The sequence below is a fragment of the Podarcis melisellensis genome, assembly GCF_964234715.1.
Source record: "Podarcis melisellensis genome assembly, chromosome: 7".
Taxonomy (NCBI): Eukaryota; Metazoa; Chordata; class Lepidosauria; order Squamata; family Lacertidae; genus Podarcis; species Podarcis melisellensis.
In genome coordinates, this window is record NC_138539.1 from 71870727 (window position 1) to 71897729 (window position 27003).

At 41.9% G+C, this 27003-nt stretch overlaps 2 long non-coding RNA genes across 2 annotated transcripts; both read left to right on the plus strand.

Annotated features, from left to right (window-relative positions):
* Positions 1–1582: 1582 nt before the first annotated feature.
* LOC309373887 lies at positions 1583–9028 on the plus strand. The gene is made up of 3 exons (XR_014170271.1): positions 1583–2813; positions 3548–3612; positions 8430–9028. It is a non-coding gene; the product is annotated as an uncharacterized lncRNA (long non-coding RNA).
* A 10189-nt stretch (positions 9029–19217) lies between these two features.
* LOC309373852 lies at positions 19218–24111 on the plus strand. The gene is made up of 2 exons (XR_014170238.1): positions 19218–19396; positions 23915–24111. It is a non-coding gene; the product is annotated as an uncharacterized lncRNA (long non-coding RNA).
* Positions 24112–27003: the final 2892 nt, after the last annotated feature.

Sequence of the window (27003 nt, forward strand, 5' to 3'; positions counted from 1 at the left end):
ACCACCAACCTTCTGATCGGCAAGGCCTAGGCTCTGTGGTTTAACCCACAGTGCCACCCATGTCCCATAAGGTACCTTGGATAGTCACCTTTAAATTAAAAATAGTAGGGCAGAGAAGCCAGAAATTCCTTCATGTTGTCACTGACCTTCATAGATGTTCTTTGCAAAGTTAGTATGGTGTTGTTTTTGAAGCAGTGGGACCTTTATTGGACTTGGGACCCAAGAACATGCCTCACTTTACCACCCTCTGGAACTTTCTCATTTCTTGTTTAAAGGTAAAAAAGGTAAAGGACCCCTGGATAGTTTAGCCCAGTCAAATGTGACTATGGGGTTGTGGTGCTCATCTTGTTTTCAGGCTGAGGGACTCGGACGTTTGTCTACAGACAGCTTTCTGGGTCATGTGGCCAGCATGACTAAACAGCTTCTGGCGCAACAGAACACCATGATGAAAACTAGAGTGCACGGAAATGCCATTTATCTTCCCCCTACAGTGGTACCGATTTATCTACTTGCACTGGTATGCCTTTGAACTGCTATGGTTGGCAGGAGCCGGGACAGAGCAACAGGAGCTCACCCCGTCGTGAAGATTCGAACCACCGACCTTCCTATCAGCAAGCCCAAGAGGCTCAGTGGTTTAGACCACAGCGCCACCCACTCCCTTTCTTGTTTATGAGTTGCTGTACATTGTTAAAGTTAGATATTCCAAGCCCATTGTTAACAATGGACATCTCCTTCTCTGTGCCATAGCTCAGTGATACAAAAGATCCCAAACTCAATGCCCTGTATCTCAAATTAAAGGCTACAAATAGCATATGATGGACCCACCTCTCTGTCCTTGATCTAAGAGCCCAAGTGGCCCGCTGCATTTATAAGCATAGCTTTCAACTTCCCCCTTTTTAAAAGGGAAATTCCCTTATTCCAAATAGGATTCCTCGCAAGAAAAGGGAAAAGTTGACAGGTATGTTTATAAGATACCTGTAAATGGTGGAAGATAAGCTATTTAGCATATATATATCCAATGTCTCAAGAGTATATGCTTGTGAGGGAGAATTAAGGGCACCATGCAAGCCTTCTTGGGGAGAGCATGTCGTCGTCATCGGAAAAACATAACACGTTGCACCAGAGTTCTCAAAAATAGACCAGAGGCAATTGTACTTCATCCAGCAGAGCTTTACTGCTACTGAAGGCAAATGAGCATAATGGTCACAAATCCAATACATTCAGGATTGGCACAGTCCATAATAAATCTAGGTGCAGCAGACTTAACCTTAACCTTAACAATGACTTATAATAAGACTAAAACTTAACACTATAGCATACAGAGCACCACACGAGAACAAAGAGCTAGAAAGAGAAAGTGAGTGAAACCCAGGCTCCTCCTGGCCTGACGATTATTGTCAGCATGACCTTGGCAGAAAAGATAACAGAACCAGTTTTAACCAGCTGTACTCAGCTTCCTGGAAGGAATAACCCAAACATCAGAAAACTTCTGCCTGTTTCTTTCACATAGAAAGAAACCTTCTAGAACCCTCTTGTACTAATCAGAATAGAAAAGATCTCTACACATCAGATCAATACTTTCTGTACTAAGAGATGCAAATTGACAGAGCATCCCACAAGTGGGGAGACATAGCAGAAAAGGCTCATTCTTGTGTTGCCTCCCACCAGACCTGGTGTGGAGGAGGCACACAAAGGAAGGTCTCAGTTGATGAACACAGGGTGTGGGTTGATTCATATGGAGAGAGGAGGTCCTTGAGGTATTGCAGTCCGGAGCCATTTAAGGCTTTCCAGGTCAAAACCAGCAACTTGAATTGGGCCCGGAAACTAATTGACAGCCAGTGCAGTCTCAACAGGTTTGGCATTATATGCTCAAACCATCCTGCACCAGTGAGCAACCTGGCCTCTGAATTCCACACCAGCTGAAGTTTCCAAACCATCTTCAGAGGCAGCCCCACATATAATGTGTTGCAATAATCTAACCTAGAGGTTACCACAACACAGGTGACAGATTTAGGCTGCCCTGTTCAGATAGGAGCACAGCTGGGCCACCCACTGATGCTGATGGGAGACACTCCACACCACTGCTTCAAACCCACTCCTTTGCAGAGGGTGTGTAACCGCACGAAGAGCAAGCCACCTCCCTTTCAACCCCCCCCCCCCGCAGTCTGCAATGCTACACAACCTGGCCACAGGTAAGTCATATAGGGCTTTGTCTGTATGTTTTAGCTCTGTATCACTGATCAAGATAGGTCTGTTTCATTTACCCTCGAGATTACAGCATAGAGCTAGAAAAAGAAAAGAAAAAGAAAAAGATAATAATCATGCTTCAAAAATATGCTTCCAATCAAAAGGAAGGGGGGGAATGCATTAGGTTATTTTAACAATAGAAGGTGTGAATTATACTAGTGGGTGGGATACTTTAATAGCTGCAGGTGGTGAAATGAAATTTGAGCATCGAAAAGCTCCATTTCATTATCCCCAATTTTTTTCCCTCCGTTCTCCCATCCTGGCTAATTATATCCAGAGGAATCATATTGCTCTTTCATGTTGCTTCTGAGACATTCCTTTTATTGCTGCTTATCTTTGGATGTTTACAAGTTCAGGCTGCAAGCAAATCGTAATCTGGCCACGCCAGTTTTGTGGATATGCAGGGACCAACCGAAAGAAACGATCCGGCACCATAAAATGAATTATTTAAACCGTTCGGCTGGTTCGGCATAAATATTTACACGAACCACCGTGGCAGGCAAATTGTCATAGGGCTAAGTCCCACGGAGGTATTACGGCTGACGACAGACGAGGAGGCACTGGATGTGACTAAAGAACAAAAGGAACAATAATTGGATTAAGCATGTGCCGAAATAGCAAGATGAAGTGATTTCCTGAGAATGTTGAACCGGGCTTTATTTGAAGCCTGAATTAATCTGGAGAATGGAAGTCAGCAATGCTAATAATTGCCTTTTGAGGATGCAGTTGTGTATTCAGGCGACTTAAATAGTCAAACAAAATCATGCTCATTATTAGATATATTTTTTCCCCTGAAATTATTATTACAGAAATTGACAAGTGGAACTGGAGCAGGAGTTGGTAATGGAAGATAATAGATGATAATGATTTGTAATTTGTTTGGGGAAAGTGATTTGTAATTGTGAGACACTAGGTATTTAAGTTCCCTTTTCATGTAATTTTCAGTAGTTTAATGATATGCTTGCAGAGTAATGTTGCTTTTCCTGGAGAGCTGAGATGGCCAGCTGGCAACCCCTGGGCCAGATGCAGCCCACACAACACATTTCATCTTGTCCTTGGTGGGTTTATCTCCTAAATTTTAATCCAGGTGTAGGGCGGAGGGCAGAAATTCCATTGTTTGCCTTTTGATAGGAAGAAATTAGTGGTTGAAAGTAATGGGAGAGTACATCCATTTCACATTTTAATGCTAAATTGCCATTTGTGCAGTCTACAGCAACCTTCTCCAAGTGGGTGCCCTCCATGTTTTGGACTACAAGTCCCATCAACCTTTGCTTCTTCTGTTATAGAACCAATCTCATAGTCTCAAGGGGTCCAGGTTGGCAGGCTGTGTGGCAAAATAGTCCCCTGGAACCCTGCTCACTATCTGTTCTCTGAAGAGTAGAAAGGTGAAAAACAACATATTGGTCTTCATGTACATAATGACTATCTGTACCTGAGAAATGCCCCAAGCATCTGTTCTCTATTTTTTGTCTCTGGCTTAGCCCACCAATGACATATTGTCCCAGGAAATTTGCTGAGAATGAGGCTGAAAATGGTCCCCATTCATGCCAAAGACTATTATCTATACACATTGCTTTTGGGGGTTTGTGAGCTACATCTCAGTAGTGGAAGACATCTTATTTGTTGACATTATATCCCACCCTTCCCCCAACCATACCAGGGTGGTGTAGACAGTATGGGATATCGTCCCTCCAACCTTTTTATCATCACAACTTCCATCTTTGGTAGGTTAAGGGGGAAGATGGATTGGTCTAAGGCCACTCAATAAACATCATGGCTGGAGAGGAATTTGAACTCAGCTTTGCCTTGGTCTAAACCAGGGGTCTCCAAGCTTTCCTTGCCTCGGGCCGGTGTCTCAAGTGATGATCACTGTATACACTTGCACACACTATTTCCAGTGCTCCTCTGACCCAGAAGTGGGTCCCTGCGCTGCGCTGCACCACACCATGCCGGTAGGAGTGGGTGGCAGTGAGCGGCGGTGGGGGTCACTGCAGGCCAGATAAATGAGTCCCTCAGGCCTTATTCAGCCCCCGGGCCGTAGGTTGATGCCCCTGGTCTAAACTTTAGGCACTATCCATTGAAACCCCTCCTGAAAGACTGCAAGTTGTCACTTAATTATGCCTAAAGTGATATTTGAGACATAATAAGATGATTCTGTCTTGCAGTTTTTAGGTGAGAGCAGACACACAGTATGCAAAAAATGTTCCACTCAGAAAAAAACACACACACGGGAAATGAATAGTTGGGCTGCTTGCCATCGTTGTAGCTACTTTTTCAAATGGTAGCCACGGGAATGTAAGACATTGTTGCGCAAATCTAATATTTATTTATTTCAGGAAGACTAAGAGGTAAGCCATCTTATCAGAGCTGGTACTTCTAACTCACAAGCTTTTAACACTACATGCTTTAAGTGTCCTTCAGTAATGGAGTCGCATGTGAAGACGAGACCTTCTTACAGCTGCCATTTTTGGAGCTATTTTTAGCCAAAGCAATACTAGGTTCTACTGTGGAATTGGTCTCAATAATGTATCCCTTGTTGCAAAGGTTGGAGGGAGGGGGAATATAGGGAAAACTTAGTTGATTTATAGTTTTATTATAAAACTTTATTATATGTTACTCTTGCTTTCCCCTTCCCTCTGTCTCCATGCCGCTATCAAAATTTAGATTATTAATTCTTTGGAGATTGTTGTTGGAGAGAGAGGCTTTGGAATGTTAACCTTTTGCAGACTTTGTGTTTGAGCACAAAAAAAGATTTTTGACAGGCTTCTGCAAGCATGCCACTTGCTGGACTGGAACTATAGTTGTAAGTCTGCAGAACATTTTAATACACAGCAGAAAGGACATTTGAGCATGAATGCCTGTCCTCTACCCATAATCCACCGATTTTAATAGGATGTACATTTGAGTACTGATTCAAACATGTGCTCCCATCCCCATTTCACAACCAGTTAATGCATTTTTAAAAAGCATGACTATAGTTGAACCACTGTGTATTTGACTGTACCTTGAGTTTTCTGAACTCTCTATGTGATTATTGACCCTTGGGTATTATATGAAAAACCAAAAGCTGGCCAAACAAACAAAAGAAAAAGAAAAAGTTTTGTAGGCCACATCAAAATACTGTCCCGTTCTCTCAAGAGTCCTAGTAATTGTTGAGTTGAGCATGTACTCAATATAATTTGCACGCGCACCAGAACATCTTCTTAATGTGGTTTAGGTTCAGCAAACACCCTCTCTTTCACTACATACGACATTTGGGCAAAGCAAACACACAAAAATGAAGCCTGAAATGCACAGTCACCCAATTCACATGATCTCCCACTCTATTTTTAATGGGAAAGAATTGCACAAAATGACCAACCGTGTGGTTGGTTGGGCATCAGACTGGAACATACTTTTCGCAGTTGAAGGGGATGAAGTGTACTAATTTCTCTACCCTGCGAAGAGAAGCAGCTGCACTATGGTGTCAGGGACGGGCTAGACAAGAAGGAATGGTGGGAGGTTCCAACTGGGGAACCCCCCAGGCAAGCTTCAGAGGGGGAAGGCTCTGATCCAGGAGAATAGTGATGGGATGCAGGAAACAGGTCAGAGGAAGAAGGGAGCGCAGTCAGGTTGGAGACTGAGCAAGCAACAGGGTTAAGTGAAACTGAGGCAGCTGAGGAGGAGAAAGATAGACGCCTCCCCCACCACATGCCAGCAAGGGTGTCTTACCCACAGAGGCTAGTGGTGCAGGGTGCCAAGTTCTGGAGGGCACCAGGGAAGAGGTGGAGGCTGGATGTGGCATCTCCTGGCCTCAGCTCGCCACCCTCGCCTGCCTCTGCCATGCTGTGCTGAAGCCCAGAGCCTCTGTCTGCCATGGCTACCGCGGCACGCAGTGGCCAGCTGAGCTGGGAGGCGCCGCGTCCAGCCTCCGCCTCTTCTCTGTCAGAGGAGCCACCCTCCAGCTGCTGCCCGCCTCCTCCAGCCCCACTGGCAGCGCCATCCTCCCTAAAAAACTCTGAAAAATTGGGGGGGCACTGGAGGGGGCTTTGCACCATGGAGCCGGATATGCTTAAGACGGCCCTGCTTGCCAGTTGCATTGTTTCCTTCTCTGTTCCCAAAATCAAGGAAGGCATTACATGTAGCAGAACAAAAGACACAGAGAGCCCCTCTTCAAAGGACTGTTGTGAAGGCAACCAGCTGGGGAGGAGTCTTTAAGAAGAAGTGGGAGGGTCAGATACTCAGTCCTGGCAACTGCCTCACCAGGGTTAGTCCTCTCTATAGAGCTCTGTTGGGGTTTTCTCTCTCTGAATAAAGAATCAACTTCTACTGCTCCTCTCTGAGTTTCTGTGCTGAACTGCACCATAGGGCAACATATGAACTGGGACATAATCTTGCCATTTCCCCCCAGTGAGTATAGCAGTGATGGCCAGCCGAGGGCAAGGGGGAGTGCTTTTACCAGATTCAGCACTGCAGTATATATTCAGAAATCAACTTTACTTTCTCCTGCATCTCATGCTAACCACTGGAGCGTCTGCCTTCATGAGCGCATACACAATTTTCTCCCTCTCTTTTGTGCCTGCATATGCTAGCCTGTAATTCCAGCGGGAATTTTCAACATAGGTGAACATTTCAATATCCAAAAAGTTCTTAATTAATGCCTATCACAGGGACAAATTTATACTGGGCGGTGGATGAAGCATATTAAATATGTCTTTGTAGTGCCTAGGAGGTGATATTTTACTTAAAAGCTGCATTACACTTGTCTTAGTAGATGTCATAGCAAAGGATTTACCTGCGGGAGCAGGGATAATGGATCCCCACTTGCTTTAAAACACTAAAATTTCACACTAAACAGCATGCTCTGCTTTTCAACTTGTCTTTTGCCTGTTCACTGTCCTGTAAATATAACTGGAAGAATCCTACAGTAGGTGATGCATGCCACTCCAGATAACTTTTTAACCTGCCTGAGCAATATTTTGGGGATTATGATTATATTTGCTAAGCTATTTGACAGGCAGAGTGATGCATAGATACACTGATAAGCAAGTCATAAACCTCACCTGGGGTCCAGCATTAGAGCTCCCAAACAGAACAAATGTTGCTTGCCATGCCGTTGATTCCCTTCACCCCCAAATTCTACCCACTTCCTCAGAAATGAAAGTGATTTATGCCCTTCTGAAATGACATTATGACACCATTGTGCGAATAGGGATTGATTGAAAAGGACTGAAGGGACAAAAGGGAATGAGCAGTAAGGACAGGTTAAGACTTGCCAAGTCCAAGAGGCTGATTCCCCAAAACTCTGGTCATTTCTTAAATATTCCTGTCTGTTCAAGTATGTTCTGGCTCTTACATTGAAAGAGCTAGAGAAGTTACTGAAACCACACTTTCCCTATGAGCGACTGTTGTTGGGAGGTGAACCATGAGATCTGGATTTCAAATCTGTAGCAGGATGGATGGGGGGGTGATGCTTGGCCTTCCATCAGTCCACAATTAGGGATGGGCAGCTCTAATTTTGGTCCTTATCACTTTCACATGTGTTCACCGCTAAGTCCATCCCATATCTCTCTCTCTCCCTCTCTCCCTCTCTCTCTCTCTCTCTCTCTCTCTCTGTTCTCACAGAAAATTTATTTATATATTTATTTATAACATTTATATCCCACCTTTCCTCCAAGAATTTTTTTTAAAATACTTTTTATTGAGTTTTCAAAAAAACACAAACAAACAAAATAAATACTCAAATATTCCACAATCATATGTCATCCCATCTCATTTTCAAAATTACCTGTGTTTCTTTTTTTAAAAAAGCTTGAAATTTTGAATTTAAAGAATATTTAAATATGCATTTTAAGCACATTTTCCTCTCAAAGAATGTTTTTAAAATACATATTTTTTATTGTTTGAGTTGAGGGATGTGGAAAAATAAATAAAAAACACACAAAGTGGAAAAACTGGAGGATAACGTAAGTTCCAGTGTGCACATTAGTGCAAAGCAGGTCAATTTATGATGGAATTTGCAACAACTGCATTCCTCGGGCATCCCTATCTCGTGTTGCATGGAAGTATATTTTGGAACACTGGGAAGCAAGTTTTTAATATGAAGAAGACGACTAGGGTTTCTTTAAAAAGAAGAGGAGAGAAAGCCAGTGTTAATTCAGTTGGAACACAGAATTGAAAGTCAATCAAACAAAGATACGAAGGGATGGAGTTGAATAAATTAGCTATCCACAGGTGAGCAATTGCAACCTTTTAGACCTGCTCCACAGTCTTGTGCTGGATTGGAGCTTCAGACCTCAGTCATTCTCTGGTTGTGGAGCTGCTGCTGGATTAACAGTTTGTGAATGGAGAAGGCTTCTCTTCTCTCGGTCAGGGTCTTCTCCAGATGATTTTTTTTTTTTAACAGACACCTTCTGTGTGCTATTTTCTAGTGTCTTTCCACTCTCAGATCTTCCAGTTCCATCTCTCAGAATCTCCTCCATCAACAATTTGGGAGCAAAAAAGATCATGCTACAACGTACAGACTTATATTACATTAATGCAGCAGCCTCTTTGACTGTGCCAGACACAACTCAGTATATCCCTTCCTTTGTTTATCTGAGTTGGAAGATTAAATGGTCCATTATCTTGGCATACAGAGAGAATGACCAAATACAGATTAGAAATCCCTATCCCCTAATTCAGCCTTTCCCAGTTTGTCCCTCTCCAGATGTTTTGGACTTCAGCTCCCATCATTCTTGGCCACTGAGGTTTTTCAGCTTCTTTTTAATTAACGTGATTTATCTACTGTTTTACATAAAATAAGATTAAATAGCCATAAGAATAGGGCAATAACATCAACAGACTTTAGAAACAGGTAGACATAAGTTATCAAAATACAGATAAAATCTACCGGTTTTAATATATATATAAAATAAAATTGCATGACTGAGTTGGCTTGCCTAACCAGAAATTATTTTAGCAGGTGTTGAAAGCGGTAAAACAAAGCTGCTTGCCTAATGTTAATGGTCCATGGTGGCCAGGACTGATGGGAGTTGGAGAGCAAAACATCTGGAGGACACCAGATTGGGGGAAGTTTCTTAATAATTTCTTTTATGGAGCCATGGAAGACAAAAGACTTGCCTTCCTGACTTAGAGTCAGGTCCACGAAGACCAATGCTCTGTTTCTGATTGCAGAAATGAGCCCTTCCAGAGGGGATTAAGCATGGCCCTTATGTTTACTTTTCCTCCTCCATCTGTTAATCCAATTCTATTAAATCACTGATAAAACCATAGTCCAATTTCTTCCTGATTCCTAATTCTTCTGGTCAGTTTTTCCATTTCTGCATAGTCCATCAGTTTAATCTGCCATTCTTCTCTGGTGTGGACTGCACCTTCTTTCCATCTCTGGGCTAATAGTGTCCAGGCAGCAGTAGTCACATACAGTGGTACCTTGGGTTACAGATGCTTCAGGTTACAGACGCTTCAGGTTACAGACTCCGCTAACCCAGAAATAGTACCTCCAGTTAAAAACTGTGCTTCAGGATGAGAACAGAAATTGTGCGGCGGCGGCACAGCGGCAGCAGGAGGCCCCATTAGCTAAAGTGGTATATCAGGTTAAGAACAGTTTCACATTAAGAACGGACCTCCAGAACGATTTAAGTACTTAACCCAAGGTACCACTGTAGTAAAAGTTAATATATACTCCAAATAAAACTATTCATCACCTGTTATGGTGATCCATCTTGACACGGCTGAGATGCAGTCTGACTGTTAACTATTTTTGGCTTTACCAAGACTTAAAGCATATCCTCTTTGTGACATCACACATGACATCAGAATGGCATATTTGGATTCAGCCTAGACTATATCCATGCCAACAGCAATGGCCAGTAAACTTCTGCAGCCAAGTAACCATCACCCTGACTACCCAGCTGCGTCTATCTAGACTATTGGATATTTATTTTTTGCTCTCACTATCAAAGCCTGAAGAAGAGCTGTGTATAATCTTAAAACCTGCTTCCATTGTTAAAGAAAACTAATTGTCAGGGACTGGGCAGAGGAGGAGCAGAAGTGGTGGAGACCGCCTCCCCATCCTGACCCTTCCAGGGAGGAGGAAGAGGAAGACCGCATAGATTTACAACAGGGGTTTGAGGGAGGTAGCAACTCAGAGATAGATTAGGGGGGAAAATGGGAAGTCATGGGAGAGGAGGAGCAGGCAGAGATTGTACCTCGGGTTAAGAACTTTGCTTCAGGATGAGAACAGAAATCACGTGGTGGCGCAGCGGCAGCGGGAGGCCCCATTAGCTAAAGTAGTATCTCAGGTTAAGAACGGATCTCCAGAACGAATTAAGTTCTTAACCCGAGGTACCACTGTACATGAAAAATCTCTTCAAGTCACTTGGAATTTCGGCACCTACAATTCCTAAAAGAAAAGCTTCTGTTTTGTTTTGTTTTTAAAAATTATAGGTTATTTTAAACATTTTTCCTCAATTCATTGTATATCATCTCCCAAAATTATTTTACTACTTTACAAGTCCACCACATATGATAGAAGGTGCCCTTTCCCCTGTTACATTTCCAGCATGCATTTGATCTTGCATTATACATTTTAGCTAATTTGCTAGGGGTTAAATACCAATGACACATCATTTTCATATAATTTTCTTTCAAAGTGTAGCATGCTGTAAACTTTAAGTCCCAATTCCATAATCTCTCCCATGCTGCCAAATACATGTTTGACAACTGAGTCAAAAGAGCAACATGAGGCTTTGATAAGGATTGGTGGGGTTTTTTTAATGCTTTCAGATATGTTTTGAGCTGCTCAGAGTGGCTGGGGAAACCCAGCCTGATGGGAGGGGTATAGATAATAAAATTGTTGTTGTTGTTGTTGTTTGGAAGGGACATGTCTCTGACTAGGGGGTGCCTTCTTAACTCAAAAAATATCCAAAGAAACTACAATTTGACTCGTGACTCTGACTTCATAAAGGAGTGGTGTACAGAGCTCATAACCTCTGACTACAATGGAACAACGATCCTTAGCCAGGTCAGTGTGTGAATGTGCCGATTCCATGCACACAAATATATTCTGGAGTCATTACTTGGATACAACATTGACTGCCTGAATCAAGCTCAGGAGAGGTGAATATCCTCTTCAGAAACATGTATGTTGCACCAATTAGTCTAACAAATATTTCTACAGATTTATCCATATGAATGCATACCCCATTATCATTATGTTGAATCAAGAGTCTTATTGCAGACAGACTGGGGAAACAGAAATGAAATTAAAATGTCAAAGCACAGTGGGAAACTGGAGGTACTTGGAAATTATGCAATTGAAAGGGAAATTGTTGCTTTTCTGTGTTTAGCCTGCCTTTTATTTGATGGCAAATGTTCATATTGTAATTAAAAGAAAAGAAAGGTTTAATGATAGACAACAGGAACAAAAGTCTAGATAGAGTGGCAGGTCTTTTGTTTGCCAGAAATGGAGATGTGTGGTGCAGTTTTTTCCTCAAATGTCTTATATATTTGGATTTTTTTATTCCAACAGAACAGTCACGTTGAAGGGTGCCAGACCCAGTTTCGAGAGAATGAGGTAGCATTATATTAAGGAAGAAGAGCACAATATTCAGGACAAAAGGGCTGTGGTTCAATTAACAGCTGGACTATATATTTGTGGTTGCCATAGGGGTTAGCAAATTCATTTTGAAATTTTTCCACCTCAGCCTGTAGGTTTTCACAGTATTCAGGGCATAAATTGGGGTCATAGTGTCTTTTCCTACACCCACCAACTGCCCTAGGCATTTAAAGCAAAATCATACCACTATAAACAGTCAGAGCTTCCTCAAAAGAATCCTGGAAACTGTAGTTTGTTTGTTAAGGGTGCTGAATGTTGTTAGGGGTCTCCAAATCCCCCCACACAGCTACAATTCCCAGAGTTCCATGTGGGATAGATTGCTAAACCTTGAAGGTTCTCCCCATATCACTTAACTGTGTTTTTTTTTTAAAAAAAGAGAAATATTATTGAGCCCAATGGGCAAAATTGGAATTTTCAGCTTGAAGGACAAAAGCCATGCAATCGCCACATGACTATAACAAACAATACCAGATATACATGACCTGATTCCCCATTCACATGCTAATTCTGTATGTGTAACTTCACTTTACCTTCTAGAAGGTGAAAAGATCCCCAAACATTATTCATTTCCCTTCTTCCTACCTGTCTGCACTGAGTGATTTCACCATACTGGGCTAAATCAAGCCAGTGTGGTGTAGTGGTTAAGAGCAGTAGACTTGTAATCTGGTGAACCGGGTTCGCGTCTCCGCTCCTCCACATGCAGCTGCTGGGTTACCTTGGGCTAGTCACACTTCTCTGAAGTCTCTCAGCCCCACTCACCTCACAGAGTGTTTGTTGTGGGGGAGGAAGGGAAAGGAGAATGTTAGCCGCTTTGAGACTCCTAAAGCGGGATATCAAATCCAAACTCTTCTCTTCTTCTTTGGGGGCTACAGCAGCAAATTCTTCAAGTGTTCATATGTGCTGCGAGGAAACACTTCCTTTTGTGAGCCTGAATCTATTGATAACCAGGTCCATTGGGTGACATGGTAGCTATAACACACAGACTGTACCTAAGGAGGGTTAGGGTTTAATTTTTGCTTCTACCTCAGGGAGTCGGATTGTTCGATTCTAGCCTGCAAAGAAAGGATCTGAAATCATATCACTGCATGCAGGATCAGTCAGCAGCAGCAAATCATATGGCATTATAACGGTAGGCAGTCCAGTGATTGAAAAACTACACACTGGTAAAAATAGAATACAGACAGAAGATTTGAAGGGCTGTAAAATCATACATACATTTCAACTGAATCTGTGTTTCTGGCTGAATTGGTACAAAACTTACATTAATCCAAAACTATCTCATGGCATGTTTTCAATAGCTATGTGGTCAAAATGTGATTCAAGTCTTCTTGGACTAATTTACAAAGACGTGAACAACTTAGGTCCAGGGTACTTCAGGGACCATCTGAACCCTTTTATCCCAGCTTGATCATTAGTATCATCCACAGGAGCATTGGTCATTCTCTGAGTTGGCAAGACTCATCTGACAAAGAAAAGAAACAGAGCATTTAGTGACATTGGCTCAGTATTGTGGAACAATCTGACAACAGAGATTCAGGAGGTGTCTTCTGTTCCAACTTTAAAATGCCTGCTATTTCCCCCCTGTTCTACCAGGCCTATGCAGACAATTTAGAATCTATCTTTTTACAATTGTTCACTAATGCCTTTTTAAGCTTTTTATAACATTTTATGTACTGTCCTTTGGCATTTTTAATGAATACTGGAACAAACACACAGAGCTCAGAGGTGCCAGAGCTCACCATGAGCATCTCCCTTGTTCTCTTAGAATGGCAATGGCGCCACCTGAGAGGCGCTGGAGCTAAGCTCTGGTGAGCTCCTGCTGAAAAAAAAGTCATGCATGTGTGTCAATATGGTTAAATGGAGTCCAAATGCCTCAGCAGCTTTGGATAAGCACTTTCAGGAGTGCAAAAAGATCATCTGATTTAGTAGTGCCCATGATCAGGATGCTTCAAACAATCCTGGTTATTGCAAAGGACAAAAATCCCCTCTCTTTTTCTGGAGCCATTCGCTCTCCACAAAACAAATGAAAAGAGGCCGGATTACTTCTTTGGGGACTGGGCAGACACCAGATCTTCCAAGTGTCCATATTTTCCAGGGATGTCCTTGATTTAGAGAAGCCATCCCAGTTTCTGACTTGATCCCAGAATGTCCTGCTTTTCCTTAGGATGTCCCTATTTTCTTTGGGAAAATGTTGGAAGGTATGGAGTTATCCAACCCCCAAGCTATCTTATGCATGACTAAGCTATCTTAAACCAGCCTATTATAGGGAAGTTCTTTTCATGTTTAATGTTTTATTATGTTTTTTATATAGGTTGGAAACTGCCCAGAGTGGCTGGGACAACCCAGTAAGATGTGTGGGGTATAAATTTTAAAATTATCATTATGGAATGGGACGTCCCTATTTTCATCCAAGAAACGTTGGAGGGTACGAGATGCATTCCTAAGATGTTTTCAGGTTTACCTTACTTTACAGGCAATTTTTAACACTTTGAAAGAAAACTCACTAACATTTTCGGTGACTGGAGATCCTCTTCATTTCCACAGGCTCTGCAGTCCTCTGACTGCCTTCCACATGTATTTCTTTTCCTGTTCCAGATCACTGCTACCGTAGTTTCCATTACAATCTGGCACAGGATGAGAAGCCACGAGTCTAGAAGAAACCCAAAGGCCATGCAGCTCTTGTCAGAGCCTCCATACGACCGAGCTGTAATAGCTACTCCTCTGGGCGTACCTTCGGAACCCATCCAGGCTCTCCTCCAAAGGTGATAAATGACCTAAGCCTTTGAATGAGACTTCAGGCACGCTCTGCATTGCGCAGAGTACCCAGACAGCAGCAGAAGGAGCCAGAAATATGTGCTACATTGCTACTTTATTTCTAACTATGCAACAGAAAAGAATATGCATCTGCTCTCTGTGAGAGACAGAAAACAACAGGACAAAGAAACAGGAAGCCAGTAACATCAACATCCGTCTCCTGTCTCCCATGATACTTTCAACAGTCTGGAATGTCAATAGAGTCTTGTGACTCCAAGAACTGCATAGTGGCATAACAGAAACCTAACAGCTCTGTTTCTTTTTTGGGGGGGAAGGGGCAGGAAGAAGTTGTGAAGGACTTTTTTTGGGGAGGTGCATGTTCTGCTGGCAAAAGAAGCCTTTTTTCCTGCTGCTTCAGTCAGCTGCCAGGCAGGCTGGCATGTTATCTCAAAATGCCTCAGTCAGAAGGATAGCACAGCATGAGGGAAGCATGGGGGGGGGGGAGAGAGAGAAAGGATCTGGCCTTCATTTGTCCATGAAGGTTGCCCCTCATTCCACTCTAGCAATAGTGTTTCTGCAATACAGTCAGACCTAAAATACCCCCAGTTCCTGATATATGACATGGAGTTGTTCCAAATGAGTCATTCCAGCTTCCTAGTTTACGCAGCCGCTGACAATAGTAGCTCCATGCTGCTTTAAGCAGTGGGGAAACTTTATTTTAAGCAGGAAAGGGAAGAGAACACTGTCACCTCTGCTTTTTTTAAAAAAATAATAATTTTCAATACCACACTGTATTATAAATATATAGATAGTTTGCCCTTCATCCCACGAGTGGTATTTCAGGATCCAGATTACAGTTCTTTAAAGCTCAATATATTGCACAAGTAGGATTAAGAATCTTCTTATTCAGTCTAGTACAATGGATAATAACTTTTCATTTGCAGTGTTCAGTGTTTTCTGTAACCTATATGCAAAGCAAATGACTCCATTAGTTCCACCTTTGAAAGCCGCCTCTGCTTTCAGAAGCCCCCCCCCCTCAAAAAAAATGTCACAATTTTCTTATTCTCTAAAATTGTCATGGGGCACACTCTTCTTTCAGTCCTTAAGTGTGGACAACAGTGAATCCGATCGTTCAGAAAGAGAGAGAGAACTTTAGAATGTGTGCATATGTAGCTATAGGTAAAGGTAAAGGGACCCCTGACCATTAGGTCCAGTCGTGGCCAACTCTGGGGTTGCAGCGCTCATCTCGCTTTATTGGCCAAGGGAGCCGTCGTACAGCTTCCGGGTCATGTGGCCAGCATGACTAAGCCGCTTCCGGCGAACACAGAAACGCCGTTTACCTTCCCGCCGAAGCAGTACTTATTTATCTACTTGCACTTTGACGTGCTTTCGAACTGCTAGGTTGGCAGGAGCAGGGACTTACCCCGTCGTGGGGATTCGAACCGCCAACCTTCTGATCGGGAAGACCTAGGCTCTGTGGTTTAACCCACAGTGCCACCCATGTCCCATGTAGCTATAGTGAAAGTCAATAAGGTTAATGGCTCATACTGTATAAAATGCCTTTGGCAAATACAATTATAAGAATGCAGCCATATCACTAAAATAGGTAACAACCTCAGGAGAAGCAAAAATCATGTGGTATCCCTTCTGCTAGAAATCTTTTCCCTCTCTTATCTCATCTCTCTTATGTCAGGGCACAGAATTCAAATTTCAGTGGTCAGTGCAAATTTGCAGCAAGCAGACAGTCTCCCAGCAGTTCTCATTCAAGCTAATTAGATATTAGGTTGGTGCCTAGGGCCATTTTTTGGGGTGGGAACGACCTTAGGCTTCCTTGTTGCACAGTGTGCTGTCGCTGTCAAATCACTTGGATTACAGAAAATAAAAACTTCAGCTGTTGCGTAGTTTCAAGCAAACTGTAGGGCATGCAAGTCCTGAAGAATTAGAGAATGGAAAAGGACATGGGGCACCATGGACAATTGTTTACTAAAATATATTTAGCTGAATTATATGCCAACTGATGCTATGAGTGTTTGGATTAAGCCTCAGTGCGACTTTTCTGTTCTCCCCTTCCCATGCTTCCATCAGAATTAAACTGTAGGCAGTTATCTGAGAGAATCCAGGAGCTGGGACCTTGGTTCAGTGAGTTAGACATTGTTGTTCAAGCAAATTCGGGGAAGCTTTTAATAGCCGTTCTTGTATTGGACTGCACACAGATCGTACACTTAAAGCATATGTCTTCCTGCATAAAAGCTTAGGAAACTGTAGTACATTATGGGTGCTGAGAATTGTAGCTCTCTCTGTGTGGGGTAAATTAAATCCAAAATTCTTTGTAGAGGTTGTGCTTTAAATGTGTGAGCAGCTTTGGAGGGCCAAGGCCAGCCAAGGAGGACAGAAAAATGCTCATTGTCTAAGAAGATATTCCAACTTGCAGTACAGTGGTACCTCAGCTTACATACGCTTCAGGTTACAGACACCGCTAAGCCAGAAATAGTGCTTCAGGTTAAGAACTTTGCTTCAGGATGAGAACAGAAATCATGCTCCGGTGGTGCAGCAGCAGCAGGAGGCCCTTTTAGCTAAAGTGGTGCTTCAGGTTAAGAACAGTTTCAGGTTAAGAATGTACCTCCGGAACAAATTAAATACTTAACCCGAGGTACCAATGTACTGATAGCTTGTCATATGGGGAGGCTGCATCCAGAGAAGAGGATTCCCTGTTTTTGCAGCAATGTCTTCTGACAAGTTCACTTACTTGTTTTAAACATTTCTTAACCAACTTCCATCAAAAGATTCCATGAGGCGACTGACTCAGGCAGCACGATCCACAGGGGCACCAGATCCTGTTGTAGATCTTTATCCCCCCTTGTTCCTGACAAAGATCTCCACTCACCCCTTCTTTCTGGATGCCATTTTGTGGTTCGCCTCTGGATGCCATTTTGTGGTTTGCCTCGCCAAAGTATTTTTGGCTGGCTCTGCAGGTGGTGTGGGGTTGAATAAAATTAATCCACACAACACATAAACACAATTTAAAACCAGCAGGAAAAAAGCATAAAAAACAAGAAGACAAAACAATCTAAAACATCAACAGCCTAAAATGCAAAATAATTGGAAGACCTTCACCTGGTAAAAAAATAATAAAAAATAAGAACTCTTATAAGGTCAGTACCAGGTAAACATTGTTAGAGAGGGCATTTTAAAATTTGGATGCCACCACAGAAAAGGCCCTGTTATTTGTAGAAGTGTATGCCTACTAAAGAGAATGCCTGGAGCAGGGCATCTCCAGAAGAACTTAAGATAGGAGCATACAGTTTAGTAAGCTTCACAATTTGAAAAGAAGTAGCTATTGTGGGAGAAGCACCTTGGACACCTCACATTTCTTAATTATTTCTTTAAACTGTAGCTCCTTCTGACCATTTTATCCCCAAAGCAGGGACAAAAAAAATGGATGGGAAGGGAAGGGCATCAGAATAAACTGCTAGTGATACCTGCTGTGAAGTTCCATTGGGAAGCATAATTGAGATGGAGATATTCTAATTGTTCATTGATTAGATCCCATTAGTTTGGAAAGGCTCAAAAGCAACAGTTAATGCCGTTGATGTACTTATTGTTCACTTGGTAAGTGTTAGTCATTAAGTAAATTGGAAACTGAATTGACTTTTGATGGCACATAATTGGTTTATCTAAATGACTGACAAAAAAGGGAAAGTAAAACGAATGGTAAATGTTTTGGAAAAATCCTGGCACCAAGATAAAAGATAATTAGGTTTAGGGACCTGCTTTTCTGGAGGACTGTGTTTAAAACCAACTGCCTCTTCAATATCCCTCCTCCTTTTTTATTTTATTTTTATTTTTTAAGGAAGAGAGATTGCTTAAAATAAAGAACCTGCTTAAAATAGAGAGGTTGCTGAAAACAGAAAAGCTATCGATCTCACAAGGAGCCAACATTGAGTTCATGAGCTATGGTCAAATTCTAAAGATGTGATATGCATATGTGGAAGCAAGTCTACTTATCAGTCACAACTTGGAGAATACACATTTACCATTCATGTCTCTGATAGTCTGAGTGCCAAAGGGGTCAATATAGAATATTGATGTGCCACACATGTTTTCATTCTTTTTATATTTCCTTTATGTACAGATGCCCAAACCAGATGAAACCACACTATAAGCCTTGGGCAATTTGAGATATTTGTCGCTAACATTTCACCGAGAAAGCCAAAAACACACAGTAAAACACACATGGAATATGAAACAACTACAGTCTTTCTGGCACCAGGTTATTTTTACTTGCCTGGGGGTTGTGTGGTCCCTGTTCTTCTGCAACAGTTTCATATTTGTGTTGCCTCTGAATCTTATTTTTGTTTAAAGAATATAATGTTGTTTTTCCTATATTGTATGTTTACGATTGGACACAGCACTAGAATCCACAGGATGAGGGGTGGTCTAGAATGTTTCTAAGCAAAAATAATAACAATTCAAGCATCTTAATTCATCAAAACCTGTAAAAATGAATATTGAAATGGAAATTAATATTATGCAGAATAATACCCACTGTTGAGTAAGGTGGCTAATGTCATGGTGACATGGACTCCCTTGTGACACGTCCTCCTGCTGGATGTCTTGACTAGAGGTCTTTGGTAAGAGCAGGTATTTGAGGGAAGAAGGGTGGAATGAACCAAAAGAGAAGGGGTTATTGTGTTGCATACAGATATATAACACTAGTTGGAGATTTGCTTTATTAGAGAGTGATAGCATCAGAGAAAGAAGGAAAGTGATACAGAAAATCATTACATCTTTTAAAAAGTAAGTTGGATTTCTTAGTCAATTCTGTATTCTGGTCCTATCACTATTTGTTAAGATTCAGAATCACAGCATATCGACCTCCAATTATGATTAGATTGTTTTCAAAACATTATCGTCATTCTTTTTGTGCTCATCCCGTAAGTGGGATTGGTAGAACTTTTTCCTTGAACTTTTTTTTGTGTGTGTGGGGGGGTATTTTAGTTTTTGTTTATTATTGGTTTTGTATCTGGTTTTAAGGTCTGCTTTTATTGTGCTCCTTTACGTTCCCTCCCTTATAGTTGTTTTAACAGTCTCTCCTTTTTTATCTTTTTAAAGTTATGTATGGCATAATCACCTTTTAATTATTGGCTTTTATCCCTTACCTGTTTTAAATCTTATGTGTTCAGTTTATCCAAATGTTTTATTTTATGCTGGTCTTTGACTGAAATAAAGTTTGATACTGATTCTCAGCTTTTATTGTGTAAGTTGTTTTGAGACATGCTGGTGCAAAAATATAAATTATAATGATGATGATCATCAGAACCAGTTTAAATCCTTCAGTTCAAATGGCTTTTGTTTTCTTCCGTGGACATTTGGAATGTCTTTTGATGAAATATTCTCAGTGTGTCCAACTGCTTACTGCACTCTCTGTTAGAATTCCTTCTCCATGATTGCAGTCATGGGATTGTTGTCTATCACATGACGTAAATGTTTTGACTCCACAAAATGGGAAGTGACAGAGACAGCATGTTTGTGTTACTGTGTTCCATGAAGTGAGACTATTGTCCTTTGTTTTTTCTCTCTTTGCTGTCTGATGCTAGGGAGAGAGGGAGCCATGTTGCAGTGCTCCGTGTGTATGTATGTAAATAAAGTAGATTAGCCAAAATGCTGAGTTGCTGAGGTCTGTTACGCAAGCTGCAAAGACTCTGAGGATCCCTAAGTGTGCTGCTGTCTGTTGGCACCGGTCGCTGTGATGTTCAGGCTGAAGAAAGCTTTTGAAACTCTTGAACGATCGACCAGGAGGGAGAGAGCATGCCAGTCGGGCATGTGTCTCTGCCAGGATCCTACTCGAGTGTAGGCCGAACTCCTGACACTCTCCACAAGTTCTTCATGATAGCAAATTCATGTCAAACCTAGTGGTCAGATACCTCAAGCTCAGTGCAGCGATATAGAGCATAAAGACATGACAATCCCAGTTTCTCATCTTTCCCCCACTCTGCCCTAGGTTACAAAATCTTTCAGAATCTCTTAACAATGATGAGTCTGCCAAACCTTGGAGGATTTGTTTCTTTAAAACAATGACAACGAAACACAACCCTCCTCCCCACAGATGCATTTTGTCAAGAAAAAGCAAGGGTATTTGGTCTTAGGCTGTCTGGATTTTGACGTTGAATATGGATGCCATCAATCTCTGGTGTCTGGGAAGTGGCTGTAGTTATCCAGTCCTGAGAAAAAGTCACTCAGATTCTCAGAGGCAAATTTATTCATTATTTCTTCACATAGTCTGGGATTCAGGCCTAACATTCAAAACAGGTTTGGGGCTGATGACAATTACAGTTCTCAAGATCCCTCATTTCTTTGAATGCACAATATCACCCAGGGCCTCTATGTTAGCTGCGGCCTGGGTGTTTCTGTAGGAGCAGTGAGTGTTTTGTCTCTTGAATGTTTACTGGGCTCAGTCTTGACATAGGTGTTGATAACTAAGAAGCTTCTTGTATATGGCAAGGTCCAGCATTCTTCAACCTCGTTGCCTCCAGATGTTTTGGACCACACACCCCATCAGCTTCAATGTTCAGATATGATGGGGGCTGTTGGCCAAAACATCTGGAAGGGCCTGGGTTTTGTAAGGCTGTCCTAGTTCAAAGGAAGAGGAGAGGAGAGTTTCAAGACTGCTAGTGGGTTCTCCACCCTCAGGTTGCCTGAATTCTGCCCTAGCCAGTTTGGAAGGTTGGGCTGTAATTGCAACATCTGAGATACCCCATAGCTGCCTGGCCAGAGTTAGGATTGTTCTGTAACAGAACATTTCTCTAAATGTCTAATCAGAAGTAAGTTCCATGGAGTTCAGAGGCTTCTTCTCAGGTTAGTGGCTACAGGATTGAATTTTGACTAATCTTTTTAAAAAACCTCCTTAGGCACCTGTCTTCTTCATCCATTTTATAGACCTCTTTCTGCTGATCATAGAAACACCATCATGATAGTGTATTTGACTATCAGCAGTTACCCCTGTGGTTTCAGTGAAATGTTGGATGTTTACCGAACACCCAAAAGGTTCTTTCAATAAATTTATTTATTAGCGGAATTTTTACATTTTATAGGTTCAATAATTTTTTATAGAGCTGACTTGGCTGATCTGTTTACTTGTCGCTCTCTCGTATGGCACAATCACATATAAAATGAAGCTCATAAAGTACATTATGTAAATATAAACAAGAGCTTTCAGGGGAAATTTGAATATGTAGGACTTAAAAAAGTTTTCTTTTCATAAATCTTTGTACGGATGCATCAAAGTTGAAAATAGATTAAGTTTGATTTCAATTGTTTGTCAAGCACTTTCCCAGATGTAACCAAATTATTTCTTAGAGAGCACACAGGATTTTTATATCTTAAGACTATATTTTCCAATGAAAATCTCATGCTTATTAATTAACTTCAACTTCCCAGAGACTGGCTATTTTATCTATTTTGGTGCTCTTTGTATTGTAAGAATCTGTGTTGCCCCTATACTGACAAGCTAGGAATTGACTGTCCTAGCAGGAATGAGAGGTACTCATGGCATGACAGGTTTGCTGAAGCCATCAGCTGATTTGTGGGATGGGACAGAAGTCACCATTGCTAGGGAAGAGGGGCAAACTCCCGTAAGATCTCTATGCTGTGAAGGGGGTCAAATGGACATATGGAAGGAAATCTGCTTGTATTCATCACTTCTCTCCCTTTTCTCCCTTTCCCTTTATCTATTTATAGATTGGGAGACTTGGGGAAGGGACCTGCCACACACGTGTTGGTGTTTTTTTGTAAACTACCGTGTACCTAGAAGGCACCACAGAGTGGCAGGTGATAATTGTCAAAAGTAACATATCGCTGAGTATGTCTACTCTTCAATTCTGGAGATAGCTTGGGGATACTGGGTCATCTTCCAAGTGGACGTGCTTTGTAGGAAAATTCTGCAGGAATGCAGAAAAAGAAGTTTCTCGAGTATTTCAACTTTCTTAAAATGGAAAAAAAAAAGTTTGTGGTCCTTATGAAGGTGAAGAGATCCTTGATGATGTGAGGGTGATTTATGCAGAAATCTTAGAAGTCGTAGTTGATGGATTTGGGGATGGGTTTTGCAATACTTTACATACTCTCCTCATGACCAGAGGAAGCAGAAGAACAGAGCTATACAAAATGAGGCTGGTGGGACAGACCAGTGGAACCACTAAAGCCATCCAAAGCCCCTCGAACTCATGCCAACTAGGGTGGAAAGTGATGGAAGCACACCATCGTTGTTTTTGCTTCATCAGCTCCAGGCTGGCTATTAATATAATGTATGTAATGTAATGTAATAATTGATTTATATACTACCCTTCATCAAGAGATCTCAGGACTGTTCACAAGACAAAAATCTGAGGTGTCTAAGCTGGCTCCTTTCAGGGAGATAATAATAATAATAATAATAATAATAATAATAATAATAATAATAATAATAATAATAATAATAATAATAATTTCTTCAAGGACACATATTGTACAAGCTAATGGCTCATAAAGCACTATCTTCCTGATAATAACAATAGTAATAATTTATATCCCGCCTATCTGACTGTTGTTTCCCAGCCACTCTGGGCAACTTCCAACAGAATATTAAAAACACGATAAAACACCAAACATTAAAAACTTCCCTAAACAGATGAAAAAGCTTTGGATCCATTAGATCCATGGCTGGCCCAACCTCTGCCCCATGGAATCATAGTGTTGAAAGGGACCTCAAGGGTCATCTAGTCCAAACCCTTGCAAGGCAGGAATCCTGCCCCCACTCAACCATCTCTGGGTCGGCTTGAACCAACAACCTTTTGGTAAACAGCTGGATGCCCTGATTCATTGTAGCACCCTCTTTCAGAGCCCCAAACTGGCTATCACTGGGAGGAATTATGTGGTGATGCCCTTTCAAGCAGCTGAACCCAGTAGAGGGGTGTGTCTGTCTAATCCTAATCTCCCGTAGTGCTGATCAGGGAGTTAGGATTGTTCTCTGAATTTTGCAAAAATCATTAAAATATCAAACTGTACAATCAACAGAGGGTGTACAATACAGCATGACTGGTAGATCAGTCTGTCTGTCTGTCTATCTATCTATCTATCATCTATCTATCTATCTATCTATCTATCATCTATCATCTATGTGGCTGAGTTCACACAGACTTAATGTTATGTGGCTGGCTAGATAGATGGATACACGGATAGATGTATTTGTGGCAATGTTGTAGTAGTCCTCAGCCAAATTCTATTTGGTTTCATGTTCCTGCCTTAAGTAAGGTTTTTTTTTTTCATTTTGTTTTTTTCTAGAGGAGTTAACCACTTTCCTGCAGAACAACAACATGGACTGTGCAATGCATTCACAAGCAGAAATTCAGTTACTGAGAGGGAGAGGAGAACTAAATTGTGTACGGTTGTAAATAAGAGGCCACTAGAAAAGGTGAACTCAGCAATATGTTTCCCTAGAAGATAAGGAGAATTAACTTGCAATAAATCCCAGTAAACTAGCCTTACAAAGCCTTGCATTTTTTAAAAAGCAATAAGAAGACACCTATGTGTTTTAATGTAATTGTAACTTCAAGGCGGAATAACGCTGAAAGGAGGGGAAGAAAAATGCAGCCTCAGTAGAAGTAGAAATCTCTTGACAGCATTAACTGAGAGAAAGAAAAGAAAAAGGCAAGTAGTTCATACTGTCTCTGCAGGTGGGACCAAATATTTCATGAACACAAAAGTTCAGGTGTTCTGTGAGAGCCAGGTGAATACTGAAAATTCAATTAAAAATATTTTGGTTTGGGCTGTTAAAAAAAGGAGGGGATGAATTCTTCTTCCTACCCATTATACAGCACACACCATTGCATAGATTAACTGGAGGGGATATGAAGAAGAGAGATGAAGACAAATATGGGGCATTTAAAATAAAAAAAGCTGAAACACATTAATCCTCAAACTTCCAAAATCCAACTCTGTGGATTTGGGCGGCAAATAATGTCATGATGTCTAATTGTTCAGTGAATAAGTTATAGACACCATTTGAGATCTAAAACATTTTGTGACAGTTAACATATTACAGTGGTACCTCGGGTTGCAGATGCTTCAGGTTACAGACTCCACTAACCCAGAAATAGTACCTCAGGTTAAGAACTTTGCTCCAGGATGAGAACAGAAATTGTGCTCTGGCGGTGCGGCGGCAGCGGGAGGCACCATTAGCTAAAGTGCTGCTTCAGGTTAAGAACAGTTTCAGGTTAAGAACGGACCTCCAGAACAAATTAAGTTCTTAACCTGAGGTACCACTGTACATTTAGCAGTTGCCTTTTCCTGCTTGTTTTCTCTCCACCAACTCGCCCTGCAACTTTAAAGTACATAGGGTGCAGAGTTGCGTTGCATGTGGCATCATGAGAGGCAATGCATGGTTCTGAGCCCATTAGCAGGACAAATGCTCTGGATGACACCAGCCACTATGGAAACAGAAGAACACAGGATTATGGGAACAGAAGAACATAGGGTTCCTCCACAGGCATGGTGTAATTTGTTCTGGCTCCCAGTCATCCACCCGGTTTGCAATGCATGCTTAGCTGGTTGTTTTAGGGCTGAGTAGGATTTTTCACCTCACATCTCTGAGTGGCGGAGTTCTGGGAATTTTTCACATTCTCTGCAGTGTATCATCATCAAGGCAATTCTGTTTGATAGGTTAATGACATCAGGTTGCAGCAATGTAGAACTGGGCAATGTAGAAAAAGCCCAAGATGCAGAATAGTCACTGGTAAGTATCCAGAGGCACCCAGATAGTGAAGAGGAGGGGTTCCATGGGGTGGTATTCTATGAATTACCAAAGATGTCATGGACTTTGAAGATGCTCAAAATCAGGACGAAAGGGAGAAACGAGCCAAGAGGAAGGCATGTTTGACAAACCTTCACCGTGTTCAACTCCCACCTGGAAACCTTTGTCCCCACTGTGGAAGGGTGTGTGGATCCAGAACTGGCCTCCACAGTCACTTACAGACTCACTGTTAAGACCGTGTTCATGGAAGACAATCTTACTTGGCTACAAGTGATCACCAAAGAAGAAGAAGAGGATTCAATGAACACTTTCCGTTAGCACAAGGAGTTCTACTTGCACTACGGGATATTCCCCCCATGTCCATGTGCACACCACCCCATCCTCAAATTTGGAACTGATTTGGGGGGCATGTGCAGGAAGAAGTCTGTAAAGAGCATTGCACAAACAGAAATCCTTGTGCTGATGGGACCGTGACTTGGTGCTGCTTGGGATACAACCCACTGACCTGAAATTCAGAGTTTTGAGATCCAGAGAGTGGGGAACAGCACTTGGCACTTGAAAGCGCTGCACACTCAGAGATTTGGGGCTCAGGTCATGGCAGTGCAGGATGCCTCTGTCAGCACTAAGTTTAACCATGGCCACAAAGAACAGCAGCATCTCAACAGTACAGTTCAGATTCGGAACCACGTTAAGCATGTCCAAAATGGAGGGGAGGTAGGAGATTGCTAGATGGCTCCAGCCTGAGCCAGTTAAGCCACTCTGTAGATTGATCAGTGCAAATCTCTTAGGTTGTGGCCCTCATTTAATCCAATGACACATGACTTCCCTCTCATTATGGGTAAGGGGGAAAGTTAGGATGTGCTTGCTGGCATGCAGTAGTTGACAGCATTCCTTCAGACATGTAGGAGTCATGAAAGCATCTGACAGCTGAAATGCAACAGCTGCCAGCATTTGACAATGTGTGACAGTATTTTATCGGATGAATGACTTGAAATACGTTTTAGAAACTTTTATATTTACTTCAGCCAACCAATCAAAGCAGCTGAACGTTTTGGCATTTCATTGTTTGATCCCTGTGCAAGAATGCTGCTGGGGATTTCAGTGGGGACTGCAAAACACACGATGCCTTACTAGGACAATTCTGACTCCTGACACAGCTGAGTTTGTTGATGACATTAGCATCACCAGGGGTAGAAGACTCTGCTAGGCAGAGTTTGCTAGGGATGGGCTGTGGTATAATCGTAATTATACCTGGGATAGCTCAGTTGGTAGAGCATGAGACTCTTAATCTCAGGGTCGTTGGTTTGAAAGATTCCTGCATTGCAGGGGGTTGAATTACATAGCCCTTGTAGCTCCTTCAAACTCTACAATTATATGATTCTAAGCTCTCTCATGAAGCTGCCTTATAGTGAGTCAGATCATTGCTCCATCTTGGATGGTATCTTCTGCCCTGATTGGCAGTGACTCTTCAGGGTTTTTGACAAGATTGAGCCTCTTGGACTTGCCGATCAGAAGGTTAGTGGTTCAAATCCCCATGTCGGGGTGAGCTCCTGTTGCTCTGTTCCAGCTCCTGCCAATCTAGCAGTTCAAAAGCATGCCAGTGCAAGTAGGTAAACAGGTA